The 13,945-nt window shown below is 40.9% G+C and overlaps 1 pseudogene; it reads left to right on the top strand.

Annotated features, from left to right (window-relative positions):
- Positions 1 to 596: 596 nt before the first annotated feature.
- Positions 597 to 10,584, top strand: LOC111972762 (bile salt export pump-like; annotated as a pseudogene).
- The last annotated feature ends 3,361 nt before the right edge of the window (positions 10,585 to 13,945 follow it).

The raw sequence follows: 13,945 nt of genomic DNA, 5'->3' as shown, positions 1-13,945 counted from the left end.
GTGTTATTTTGTTTGCATTTTCTAGTGTATTATGGTATTATGCTCTTTATTATGATAAGAAATGAGCCATGCATGTGTGGAACTTGTTAGTAACTCTCTAAACTGATATTGTCTGTGTGTCTATTTTTCCATTCATGTACTGTAATTTATATGTTTATATCTTTTAAAAAATGGTTCAGAATTTGTCAGGGTAGCTCCTTTTTCTATTCAATAAAATAACTTTCAATTATCAAATGTTTTGTCCATATTATAGAGCACTAAGGACTTATTCAATGCCTCTTATGGTATCAAGTCCTTCATAGTCCAAAAGTCCTAATTCCCAGCGCGTCATGTACAGTCCGTGGTCATGACAAACAGATGACACAATATTGAATTCCAAAGATTTTAAGATWGTTTTGTCATATATTTTATCCCACAAAAAGTGTTATCATGGAAGTCCCATTTTGATGGCAGCACAGACTGTTCCCTACAGTACACAGTACAATACAGACAGTGAATGTATTCTGTGGCTGTTTGTAAAGAAGTATGCGCTAAAATGACCATTCTTTCCCATTAGGCCAAGTGAGAAGGTGCCTGTCAGGATGAAGGCTACATAAATGAAGGATCCTATTTACCTGAAAAAGGTAACTTCTCTACAGGAGAACACTGACAAACAAAACCAGACTGAGAAGAAGGTAAGTGGRCCATTTCTTCCTGTTATGCCACAAATGCCATAATATAAACATTATTATGCCCCAGCAAGAGTTGAAATTATGTTGTTGATCTCTTCCTAAAAAGTTTCAATTGAACTTTGACCTCTCRTTTTGAACAGAGAATGAAAAAGTTGAACTGTCTGTTTTTGATTGGAATTGAAACAATAGTATGGTTCTTCTTAGCATGATATCTATCATACTGGTATATACTTTTATCATCATGAAAGTATCATATAAACTTATATCATCACCATGCAAGAGCTTTTCTRATTTGATTGTATTGATTGCAGAGAAGTAAAGAAAAGCTCTTGGGTGTTGGATTCTTTCAACTCTTCATTTTCTTATCCTTACATTTTTATTCATAATTATTATTAATGACTTTTTATGGTATGATTGCACAATATTATATCTCCTTTTATTAAAAAAATAATGCAACCTATCTATTTGATACGGTTTCAATTTGCAACATGGAAGGATACAACATCACCTGGATCAGTGGTTACATATATGAAATAGCTGTCACGCCCTGACCTTAGTTCCTTGTTTATGTCTCTATTTTGGTTGGTCAGGGCGTGAGTTGGGGTGGGCATTCTATGTTTTCTTTTCTATGTGTTTGGCCTGGTATGGTTCCCAATCAGAGGGGGCTGTCTATCGTTTTCTCTGATTGAGAACCCTACTTAGGTAGCCTTTTCCCACCTGGTCTTTGTGGGTAGTTGTTTCCTGTTTAGTGTTGTTGCACGGTTCAGGACTGTTTCGATTTTCGTTTCTTACATTKATTTTGTTATTTTCGTGTTCAGTTATAATAAATTAACATGGACATTTACCACGCTGCGTTTTGGTCCGATCTTTCCTGTTCCTCAGATGAAGAAGATRGTTACAATAGCAGAGAACGCAATGGTCTTCTGTGGGTGAGTTGACGCTTTACAATTATATTTTACTCCTGCATCGAGGTTGGAAAGTTATATTCTATTTTGATCTATTCATATTACTGTTTATAAAAATATATACAGCATCTATTTTTACAGGGTGGATATTGAAGCACAGATGACCATGTTTGTATTGGATTAGAATATCTAATTGTTAGTTATTTCCAAGTAAGTGGGTTCAACTTCATCCTCAAAGTGCTTTCGTTCCACTGAGTTTTGCAACCTTAATAGGTTAATTAATCTATAACTGTTCTTTTTAAACATAAACATCATAAACATCAATTCTGCTCTGTGTAGATTGCCCTCTGGGTATCTGCTTCTGCCAGACAGATCCAGAGAATCAGGAAGACTTACTTTAGGAAGATCATGAGAATGGAGATTGGCTGGTCTGACTGCAATTCAATTGGATAATTAAACACTAGGATATCAGAGTAAGACCTAAACCCATGGGTTATTTTCTACGGAGATGTGTGGACAATTGAGGGCATTCCTGAAAGATGTTTCTATAAAAACCTCTCACATTTAGGGTTTGACCCATTTTAACCGGTTCACTATTTTGAACATGTTCTCTCACCTCTGTGACATCAACAAGATCAGCGATGCTATAGCTGGCCAGGTGTCTATCTTCATCATCTCCACTTTCATCTTCAGATTCATGGTGGGGTTCATCAGAGTATGGAAGTTGACCCTGGTGGTCGTCARAGTAAGCCCACTTATAGGACTTGCTGCTGGGCTAATGGCCATGGTGTGATGGGTTGAATACAATGTATTAAATTCCTCAATTTGGTGATGGTCATTCTGTTTTTGMACGTAACAGCCTCTGAGTCTGTATGTGAAGTAGTCTCACACCACCTCTGTATTCTCTGTGYCGTTGTGATGTGTGAAATGTACTATGGATAAACCAGTCTGGTTTGAATGTGGGAACGTTGTGAAGTGTTTCCGACTCATTGACTCCCCAGGCTGTTGCCAGACCGACAGGTCGGGAGCTCCAGGCCTATGCCAAGGCAGGGGCAGTAGCTGATGAGGTACTGTCCTCCATCAGAACAGTGGCAGCCTTTGGAGGAGAGGGTAACTTGAAATACTGTACAGGATCTTAATTCGATCACCATGTTGTTGCAGGAAATGCAAATGTGTAGTGTATTACCTTTTTTTTTTTTTTTTTAAGTTCATACATTTTGTAATTTATACTTTTAAAATATCAGACTTGATTTGCCCTAACAAAAAATGTATGAACCCCTACAAAAATGTCAGTTAATTATAATCCTGCTCAAATTAACCTTCCCTTCCCTGCTGACTTCAATGTCTTGGCACTTGAAATTAGTTATAAAAATGCACTTCACATTTGAACAGGTATGACAAAAACCTTATTGAGGCTCAGAACTGGGGTGTGAAAAAGGGGACGATCATTGGAGTGTTTCAAGGATACCTGTGGTGTGTCATCTTCCTCTGCTATGCTTTGGCATTCTGGTATGGTTCTAAACTGGTCATAGAAATCATATAGATCTCCCCTGATGCTGCTTGCTGTAAGAGTACTCTTATCCACGTATGGTAACTCAGATTACCGTATAATAAATATGTATCCAATACATTATACTATGATTGGTGAAAATGCAAGAATATGTTGGCTTGTATTTGGGTCTCCAGGTGTTCTTTGTGGTTCTCATGGCAGCRATYAACCTGGGTCAGGCCTCTCCCTGCCTGGAAGCCTTCGCCTCAGGTCCAGCTGCAGCCAAGACAATCTTATATACCATTGACTGGGTAAGGCCAGAATTCAGAATTCTACATGAACTAAGAACAACTACATTTCAGTTAAGACGTATTTTATAAATCTTAACTTTCAGGAGCCAGAAATCTATTGTTTCTCAGAGGAGGGCCACAAACTAGACAAGGTGAAGTGTGATATTGAATTCGACTACATCCCATTTAACTTCCCCTTTCAACCAGAAGTTAAGGTAACCCTTTTTGCTGAGCTCTTTATTTCTTTTACTGAAATTATTTCCCAAAATATACTGTGTCTCAATGTAAAACCACTTGTTTATTCAGATTTTTAGACCATTTGAGCATGCTGATTAGAGCAGGAGAAACCACAGCTTTTGTTGGGCCAAGCAGTTCAGTTTCTCATTCATAGGTGACTTTGGATGGCCATATGACATCTGCAGCCTGAACATCCAGTGCCTTCGCTCTCTGATTGGCGTAACTATTGCTGAGAACATCCGCTACGGGCGACCTGGGGTCACCATGGACGGCATTATCCAGGCCACCAAGGAGGCTAACGTCTATAACTTCATCATGGACCTCCCACAGGTACCACAGACACACCTTTAGCAAATAAATACTGTGTATTTCTCTGATACTGTCTAGTACAAGAAACGCATTGAAATGTCAAAATTAGGAAACATTTGTCTGTGGTTATATAGAGGTTTGATACGCTGGTGGGTGGGGGTCAGATGAGTGGAGGACAGAAGAAGGATTCATATCGCCCAAGCTCTGATCCACAACCCCAGGATCRTGCAGCTGGACATGGCTACCTTGGCTTTGGTCAATGAGAGTGAGGCTGTTGTACAGGAGGCACTTGACAAGGTGGATGACTCCCAGCACAAAGTCTATCAATCATTATATCACCATAAAGTCAAAGCCTGTGATCTCACACCCAACTGTCAACTGAAATCATCCCTGATGCTATAGCTGGCAGTATCATAATTAAATCAGACAAATTCTTTAACACAATGGAAAATTAGATTGAACCTCAAAGGTCAAAGGTATTGAGGTCATTCTATAAGCAGCCTTGTGTTATCAGTTTTGTATTAATGTACTTTATTCAATATCTGAGAGAAATTAGTCTCCCTATATTCCTACAGCATTCTAAGGAGGAAGCAACGGAACCAGCGCCAGTGGCTCGAATCCTGAAGTACAACACGTCAAAGTGGCCCTACATGCTATTGGGATCTATAGGAGCTGCCATCAACGGCTCCGTCAATCCAATCTATTCTATTTTATTCAGACAGATTTTTGGGGTGAGAGGCTATAGATTATTTACATTTCAAGCCTATGTTTATAATGTTGTTTCATATTACCTGGGCTGGTAGTGATATCCATATTGTTCTTTGGATTCACAGACGTTCTCTACATGTGACTTGGATGGAGAGAGAGCGCAGATCAATAGAATATGTATCCTGTTCTGCGCTGTGGCAAGTTTCTTCTCTGTTATTACAGGTAGCTACAGTATGTTTTACCGCACATCAGTATAATTATGCTGTAACAGTCCATAGTATGGTGCTAACATTCTGACGACAGGCCCTAGTGATGAAACAGGTGGTGTTGAAACAGGTGGTGGGCTGGTTTGATGACCCCAGCAACAGCCCTGGAGATCTCATGACCAGGCTGGCCACTGACGCCTCCATGGTCCAGAGGGTGAGTGTCAGTGACACATACTGTGGACCGGCACATTAGAATCCATTGGAATTTATTACCAATGATGAGATGATCCAAAGGGTCGTTTTCGAAATATTTCCTTGTGCCTCATACTGTATGTATTTCTGTCTATTAAATGAGCTATGAGAATGAATAGTATTTCCTCTCCAGGCAACTGGATCACAGATTGGGATGATTGTGAACACCTTGAACAACATCGGAGCGTCTTTCATCATTGCGTTCTACTTCAGCTGAAAGTTAAGCTTGGTGGTGATGTGCTTATTACCACTGAWTGGCTTGTCTGAGTTCTTTCAAGCCAAAATGAGGATAAGAAGGCAGTGGAAGCAGCATGACAGGTGGTTAAACACTCCATTATGGGTTTATTAATTTAAAAGGTCCTTAAAGGGGTTATTAGAATACTACTGTAACATTAAGCAAGGCACTAGGCCTGAGTGTTATTCTCTGTCGTAAGGCTAGCCATGGAGAGCCTATATTTGAATAAATATGAACAGCAGCTGGAGGCTCCCTATAAATCTGCCAAGAAGAAGGACAATATCTATGGCATCTGTTTTGCCTTTGCTCAGTGTGTTATCTTTATTGTGTATGCKGCCTCATTTAGATATGGAGGCTATCTGGTCAGCTGTGAAGGATTACATCACCTGGTGGCAATGACGGACTGGCCATCTGGAGCCCTGGGAGTTTTCCCGGTGGGCCGCTTGACAATTGGGGCCGATGCAACGCAAAATATAAATAACCCTAGCCCCCGCTTAAATAAAAATAACCAAGTGCTGTGTGTCTGACTGGCCCAGGCGAGTGGGCTGTAGGCCCACTTCCACCGCGGATGGGTATTACATCTGTCAGCCTCTRTCTCCCAGCCAATTACTTTTGGTCTAGTCCATTCTAATTTTACCTGGGCCCCACCCCTTTCCCATCTCTGTTAAATTGTGACATTTGGATAAATAGTGGAGTGGAGCAAGATGGACAGCAAGAGAAATMGTTATAGTCCTTTGAGGCTGATGCACCTAAATGTTTTAAATTAACTGATCATTCATTTGGTGCAACATCCAGTCAGTCATCTCAGCCGAGTGAGCCTGAAGGAACTGGCAGCAGAGAGAGCAGACAATTGAGCCCAGCGATACCAGTTCAACTGTTAGTCAAGGCTTTGCAGCTGAAGCGGTAACACAGAAGACAATAGGGATAAGATAAGCAATGTTTGGGTTCGGCTAGCTGGCTATTTAGTTATATCGGGTGCTTTTGTTGAAACAAGCMCTCGTTAATGTCACTTTCGTGAACCGACCAATCACAGCCTGGATGGGGCGGGACATTAAAAAAAGTTGACGTGCTACAGCAAACTTTGGAAATGTTGAACTCATTGTTATGCATGTATATATATGATTATTGACAAGTTAGTACTTAGCGTTAACAAATTAGAAACTAACCACCAATGTAGACCATTTTCCTTGCAAAAGGATTTAATGACGGAACAAAACCTACAAAAATGATAAATGTTGGTTGTGTATTTCACTGCTGTACTGTCCAATTGGAATTAATATTATACTAGTGGTAGAAAGTATACTATTATATGAATATACTAACATTATATAATTATTAAACTAACATTATACCATTATATTAAAATGTTTATTTAATGTTATAATATTATACCAATTTATACTAATTATTCATCCAGGTTGAGGATAGTGCATCTGCAGTGGACAGATGTAGATTGAGCCAAGATGCCACTGCCACCCCAATTTTTGATTATTTTAAGAGGCTGAAGTCAGGGGACCTAGATATGTTTTTTAGTTTCCACCCCCAACAAAAGTGGGAAAAGTCTGTGGTGCAGAAGGTTTTCTTTTGTAAAGATGGGACCAACAGGAGGTGGCCGTCAGACAGTGAAGTGGACCATGCTTTATTCTACTTAATTTGTATGGCATTTGCAAATCCCACAGAGAACAGCCCTTTCATGAACGGAATGGCAGACTGGAAGCAGATCCATCAGAGAGTGGGAGAGCATGAGAAGASCATTATGCAGAGGTTATGCTGAGGCCTAATTTCTAAGGTCCTCCAAAGGTAACATTGAGAGCCTGTTCATCGGCAGTCAGATGTCTGCTCATGAAGCGCAAGTGCGCAGAAGGCAAGTGCTAGAGCGCATTATAGATGTTGTTAAAGTCATAGGCAAGAGGGGTCTGAGCCACAGAGGCATGCAGTCTGAAGCAGCTTATACGTTAGATGACAGCAGCATTGACCATGGCACATTTTTTAAGATTATAATTCTGCTGGGAATGTACGACCTGTGTATGAAAGAGCATCTCAGTGCCTGCAAAGAGAAAAGCAAATAACTGCATGAGTCTGGGTCAAGAGGGGGCAGAGGCTCTCTAATCACTCTATTATCAAAGACTAACATCGATACAATCATTACCACCATCCAACACACAATGCAGGCCACCATAGCAAGTTAAATCCAGGAAGCTGTTATGTTTTCAGTCCAGATTGACACTGTGAAGTACATTACAACACAAGGTCAATGCTCTGTCATAGTCAGATGTGACAAACGTCATCCATGAGAGGCTTGTGGCTGTGGTGAAATTAACAACATAGCTGTGTTCTTCCGTGAATCCTACCAGAGGATGAACATCTMGGAGAAGGAGAGCAAGGACCCAAGACACAGACGTCTTGCTCCAATTGGAGAGACACGCTGGTGGGCTAAAGACAGTGCCTTAAAGAAGGTCTTTGGAGCTTTTGGAAATCCAGATGAGGGTCTGTATGTTGATGTCCTTCTCACTCTTTCAACCATACAAGATCAGAAAAACATCAACACTACTGCATYGGTCAAGGCACAAGGATACATTGAGGGGTTGCTGAAGTATGAAACAATACTTACAGCTCAGATATTCCTCAGAATATTTCAGCTRACCTCACCAGTCTCAAAATATCTTCAAACAAGTGGAATGGACATTCTGTCTGCGCATCGTATGGTTGTGTCTACAGAGGAGCTGCTGAAAAGAATGGCAAGAGATTTTGAAAAAGTCAAGGCAGCTGCATACACATTTGTTCAGTGGGCCAACAGGAAGTTGCAGGGATGGGATGAGGAAACAGAGCTGGAGTTAGAAACCACTCTGCCAATGAAAAGGGCTTGAAAGAAGAAAACCATGCCTGGAGAGATGGCACAAGATGAGACTTTTACTGGGGCAGAGAGTGCATTGGATTGGTGTCCATAATCAAATTCTGGATACAGTTATAGATGGCATCCATCGGCGATTTCTGAGTAATGGCACTTTGTATGCCGACCTGGCTCTTCTGGACTCTAAAAACTTTAGTCAGCTAACATAGTGCCTGTGGCCTTCCACAGACAGCCCTTCAAGAACTAAGCAAATGTTTGATCAAATTTGACAGCAGAGCAACGGTGGCCAATTTACAGAGTGAGCTCATGAGTATGGCAGAACAGTGGACTAGGTTAAAACAATCGGGATTTGAGGAATACACAACCAGGACTATGGAGGATCATGGACCTGAAGGAAATGAAGACGAGGCGGAGATGATGAACAAGAGCTGTTCATCTTGCAAGTAATGTCCAGTGTGTTGCTACCATATTCTTAGTCAGTACAACCTATTGACCGACGCATACCACATCCTGGGCCTTGCTTACAAGTTCCTACTTACCCTGTCAGTAACCCAGGTAGCTTGCGAGCAGAGCTTCTCTACTCTGAAATTCATCAAGACTAGGCTCAGGAGCACTTTATCTCAACAGCACCTGGAGGCTATTATGCTCATGTCTACTGAGCGAGATGTTTTAATGGCCCTGGACAGTGACCTGGTTATAGATGGCATTGCTGAGAGAAGTGAGCTGCTGCAGAAAAGGCTTATTTAAGGAGGTAGGAAATATGTTTATTTTAATTATATTCTATGACTTGCCTARTCACCAGTCTTTTCACCAACAATTTTCTTCCTGGATTATTTATTTTACTGGTCAGACGATTCCAGAGATTCTTGACACCTTGCTGCCAGTGCCATTGTGCCAATATGTGCTCCTTCTAGCCAGCCTCCTCCTAAGAGCAACACGTTCCCCTTGTTCTATTTTACTAAAGTTATTGTTCTAAATATTGTTCAGTAATCTTGTTTACATAAAGTGTGGCGTGGGTTGTGTGTGTGGTGGTGTATCGCGCGCGGGGGGGGGCGGTCTGAATCCACGGCCATTTTTCATTCCCAGTCCGTCCCTGCCTGGTGGTCTTCAGGCACGTTTTTTAGTTTTTGTTGCTGAATGTTGCACATGTAGTATTTACAGTGACAAACAGAAAACCTGTATTATCAGACTAATGCCAATGTTGTGTGTTTCCCCAGAGGGATCTCTGTGATCAGTGGGAAGGCACTGGGAAAAGCTTTCTCGTTCAGCCCCAGATTATGCCAAAACCAGATTACAGCTGCACAGTTCTTCAAACTGTTAGATGAGAGAACCGTGTCTAAATCTTTCCATTACAAATTCAATTTATTCAATCAGACATTTTCAGTAAAATTTGGTGTGTAATAATGCCATGCCCTCTCTCCAGSAGGATTTCAAAAAGGGGAGTTAAAATTCATGAACTGCAAGTTCACCTATCCAACCCGGACTGACATCCAGGTGTTACATGGGCTACTGGTGTCTTTGAAGCCGGGCCAGACCCTGCCCTTTGTGGGCAGCAGTGACTGTGGGAAGAGCACTTGTGTGCAGCTGTTGGAGAGTTTCTATGATCCAGATGAGGGCAGAGMGGGTGAGATCCCACACCTGCCACACCCTATTTACATGACCTTTATCTTAGTTCTGCCATGTAGATGGAATCAGAGGAACACACAGTGCCTGTCATAGTTTATTTGTTTTTACAATAAACACGTCCTTGGTCCCATTTAATTTTAGTTGATTGATGGCCGTCCATCACACACTGTCAACGTGCCCTTCCTGAAGGCTCAGATTGGCATTGTCTCCCAAGAACCAGTGCTGTTTGACTGCGGTATTGCTGAAAATATCAAGCATGATGACAACACAAGGAACGTGAGCATGGTGGAGATTGTTGAAGCTGCCAAGAAAGCTCATCTCCAATACTTTGTGATGACTCTACCAGATGTGAGTAGCGTAACTGAAATTGTACTATCTTTTGTAATACTTCTATGTCATACTATCCCACTTCACTTTATACTGTGAAGAATGTCAAAAATGAATATTGTGGTGGGAACATGTTATTATCTTCTGATACTGTTTGCTCTCATTGTATTGTAAGTACTGTACATTCCTGTGTTTGACTCTGTCAGAAATATGAGACTAGGGTTGGTGCCCAGGGCTCCCAGCTCTCCAGAGGACAAAAGAAAACGTATCGCCATCGCTCGGGCAATAGTTAGGAACCCCAAGATTCTACTACTGGATGAGGCCACCTCTGCATTGGACACAGAGAGTGAAAAGGTTCCCAGATATCATAGCCGTCATGTCCCAAGGCGCTGTCATAGAAAGAGGGACTCATGAGAAACTCATGGCTAAGAGAGCTACCTACTATAAACTAGTCACAACAGGGGCGCCAATCAGCTAAACCTCATTTTTCTAGAGATGGGATGCATTACGAGGAGATGTACTTTGGTTAGTGACAAACTCCATCTATGTGACATTTTTATGATACATGTGGAGTAACTATAGACTAAACATCAAAGTCCATGGCGGGAAGTATTCAGACCACTTAATTTCTTACAAATTCTGTTACATTACAGCCTTATCCTAAAATYGAATAATAATAAAAAAAATCCTCATCAATCCACACACAATACCCCAATAATGACAAAGCAAAAACAGGTTTTTAGAATTTGTGCAAATGTATTAAATTTCAAAACAGATACCTTATTTACATTCAGACAGTTTGCTAAGAAACTTAACATTTTGCTCAGGTGCATCCTGTTTCCATTGATCATCCTTGAGCTGTTTCTACAACTTGATTGAAGTCCACCTCTGATCAATTTAAATTGATTGGACAATATTTGGAAAGGCACACATCTGTCTATATAGGGTCCCACAGTTGACAGTGCATGTCAGAGCAAAAACCAAGCCATGAGGTCGAAGGAATTATCCGTAGCGCTCCGAGACAGGATTGTGTCGAGGCACAGATCTGGGGAAGGGCACCAAAAAATGTCTGCAGCATTGAAGGTCCCCCAAGAACACAGTGGCCTCAATCATTCTTAAATGGGAGAAGTTTGGAACCACCAGGACCTTGGTCAGGGAGGTGACCATGAACCCGATGGTCACTCTGACAGAGCTCCAGAGGTACTCTGTGGAGATGGGAGAACCTTCCAAAAGGACAACCATCTCGGCAGCACTCCACCAATCAGACCTTTACGGTAGAGTGGCCAGACGGAAGCCACTACTCAGTAGAAGGCACCTAAAGGACTCTCAGACCATGAGAAATAAGATTCACTGCTCTGATGAAACCAAGATTGAACTCTTTGGCCTAAATTCCAAGAGTCACGTCTGGAGGAAACCAGGCCCCGCCCATCGCCTGGCCAATACCATCCCTACGGTGAAGCATGGTGGTGGCAGAATCATGCTGTGGGGATGTTTTTCAGCGGCATGGACTGGGAGACTAGTCATGATCGAGGGAAAGATGAGAGGGAGAGATCCTTGATGAAAACCTGCTCAGGACCTCAGACTGGGGTGAAGGTTCACCTTCCAACATGACAACGACGCTAAGCACACAGCCAAGACAACGCAGGAGTGGCTTCTGGACAAGTCTCTGAATATCCTTGAGTGGACCAGCCAGAGCCTGGACTTGAACCTGATCGAACATCTCAGAGCTTGAGAGGATCTGCAGAGAAGAATGGGAGAAACTCCCCAAATACAGGTGTCCCAAGCTTGTAGCGTCATACCCAAGAAGACTCGAGGCTGTAATCGCTGCCAAAGGTGCTTCAACAAATTACTGAGTAAATGTGATATTTCAGAATTTGCAAAAATGTCTAAAAACTTGTTTTTGCTTTGTCATTGTGGGGTATTGTGTGTAGATTTTAGGATAAAACATATTTTTATACATTTTAGAATAAGGCTGTAACGTAACAAAATGTGGAAAAAGTGATGTGTCCTCTGTTGTGTCTGTCTTAAATTGTCCTTGATGAAAAGAACACCTCAAACCGTATATTTGATGGATATGTAACTGAATAAATGAATGATGGACTCTAGATATGAAGGAAACTTCTCTTTGGTCTCAATTCTGTATGAAATACTGTATGTCAAAGGTGACCTCTGGACGATGTACTCCATGAACTGAGTTTGCCAAGTGATTAGCGGGCATATTCTGAAAGCACCTACTGATTTATCAGCATTATGAACCGCCTGCTGAACCTTTCCATGTTCAGCATTAACACGTAACAACACACAATCACAGATGTCTCCTCAGGCCTGGATAGGCTGAGCAAGCACTAAGTGGACAGTTATATCATTTATCTAACCAAACTTGCAAGGTAACCATATAGCCTCCTAGCAACAGATAATGGGGGTAAGCTAATGAGAGTACCCTGTTAGAAAACGTACATCTTCTTGAAGAGTTACATGTAATATAAAATATGATARTTAGCAGATGCTTTTATCCAAAGCGACTTACAGTAATGCTGAAAACATTTTACATATGGGTGGTCCTGGGATTTGAACCCACTACCCTGGTGTTACACACTCTACCAACTTAGCTACAAAGGACCATGTGTACATCAGACAATGTGTTATGCAGTACATTTTGGTATAGGCCTACATCCAAATTGGCTTGTACAGAGTGACTTTTAGATACATTTAAGTTATTACATTACAGTAACAGCTGTGATAAGGATGGGTATTTACTACAGTAGCAAAAAGCAGGGCTGTTAATAACCAAATTATTTTGCTACATTATCAGTAGTAGTAAAGTTTATGCCAGAATAATATGGGTATGATGAGGTAAATTGTTATTGTCATGAATTCTATATTTTGGTGAAATGGCTCATGTGTCACAAAAAACAAACACTGATAGAACAATTCAAAACTTCTCAAGGAATTGTCTGTTATGTTTAAAGTTCCAATGCAGCTGTTTTTATCTCAACGTCAAATCATTTCTGGGTAACAATTAAGTACCTTACTGTGATTATTTTTGACAATTTTAATTGAAAACAAACAAAAATAGCTTCTTAGCAAAGAAGAATTTRTCAAGCAAGAATTTTGCTAGGGCTTTCTGGGAGTGGTCTGAGTGGGGAGAACTGAAAATCATTAGCAGAGATTTGGAACTCTCTTATTAGTCTTAACTAATTTAATGCTTGGTGATGTCACCAGTCTGACCAAAACTTCATCCCACCTAGTGCGGAGCGATTTAGTGCTTTTTGAGGTCGTTTCAGTTTGACAATTTTTTGGGGGGGGACTTTAAATGTGCTATTCATTATGTGGGCTGAATGCTGTAACATCACAGCTTTTTATTTTATTTTTATTAAAGTCCCATGATGCTAGTGACTGCCCATTATTGCTTATTAACCATAATTTATTCACATTACTTTACTTTCATAAAATATTTAAGTTGTTGTGTGTATTACATTAGTTTTATTTGATGACTTCATTCTAAGTCATCTCATCTCTATAGAGCTGCTGCCTATGCTGTCTGACAAAATCACTATACTTCAAATTAAATAAGACATACTTTTATGACTGCTGAATATCAACAAGTGTAGAGATACCTCACAAAGCAACAGCTGCTCTCTATATCCCCTCAAGATCTGGCATTCATCTCTCTTCCACAGCAGGCTTAAAAGAAACACAGACAGGACAAGTAGCTGCGCAATGGATTAAGGTCATTGTAGTTAATTACCACATTTTATGAGCTAAACTAGGTAGAATATTGGCCTGTTGAAAACTACAACTCCCTACTACATCACACAGTTCAGCCTGGCTCTGATTTA

Source organism: Salvelinus sp. IW2-2015, linkage group LG2 (assembly GCF_002910315.2).
Source record: "Salvelinus sp. IW2-2015 linkage group LG2, ASM291031v2, whole genome shotgun sequence".
NCBI lineage: Eukaryota > Metazoa > Chordata > Actinopteri > Salmoniformes > Salmonidae > Salvelinus > Salvelinus sp. IW2-2015.
The sequence above is the reverse complement of the archived record's forward strand: the minus strand, read 5'-3'. Positions and strand labels throughout refer to the sequence as shown.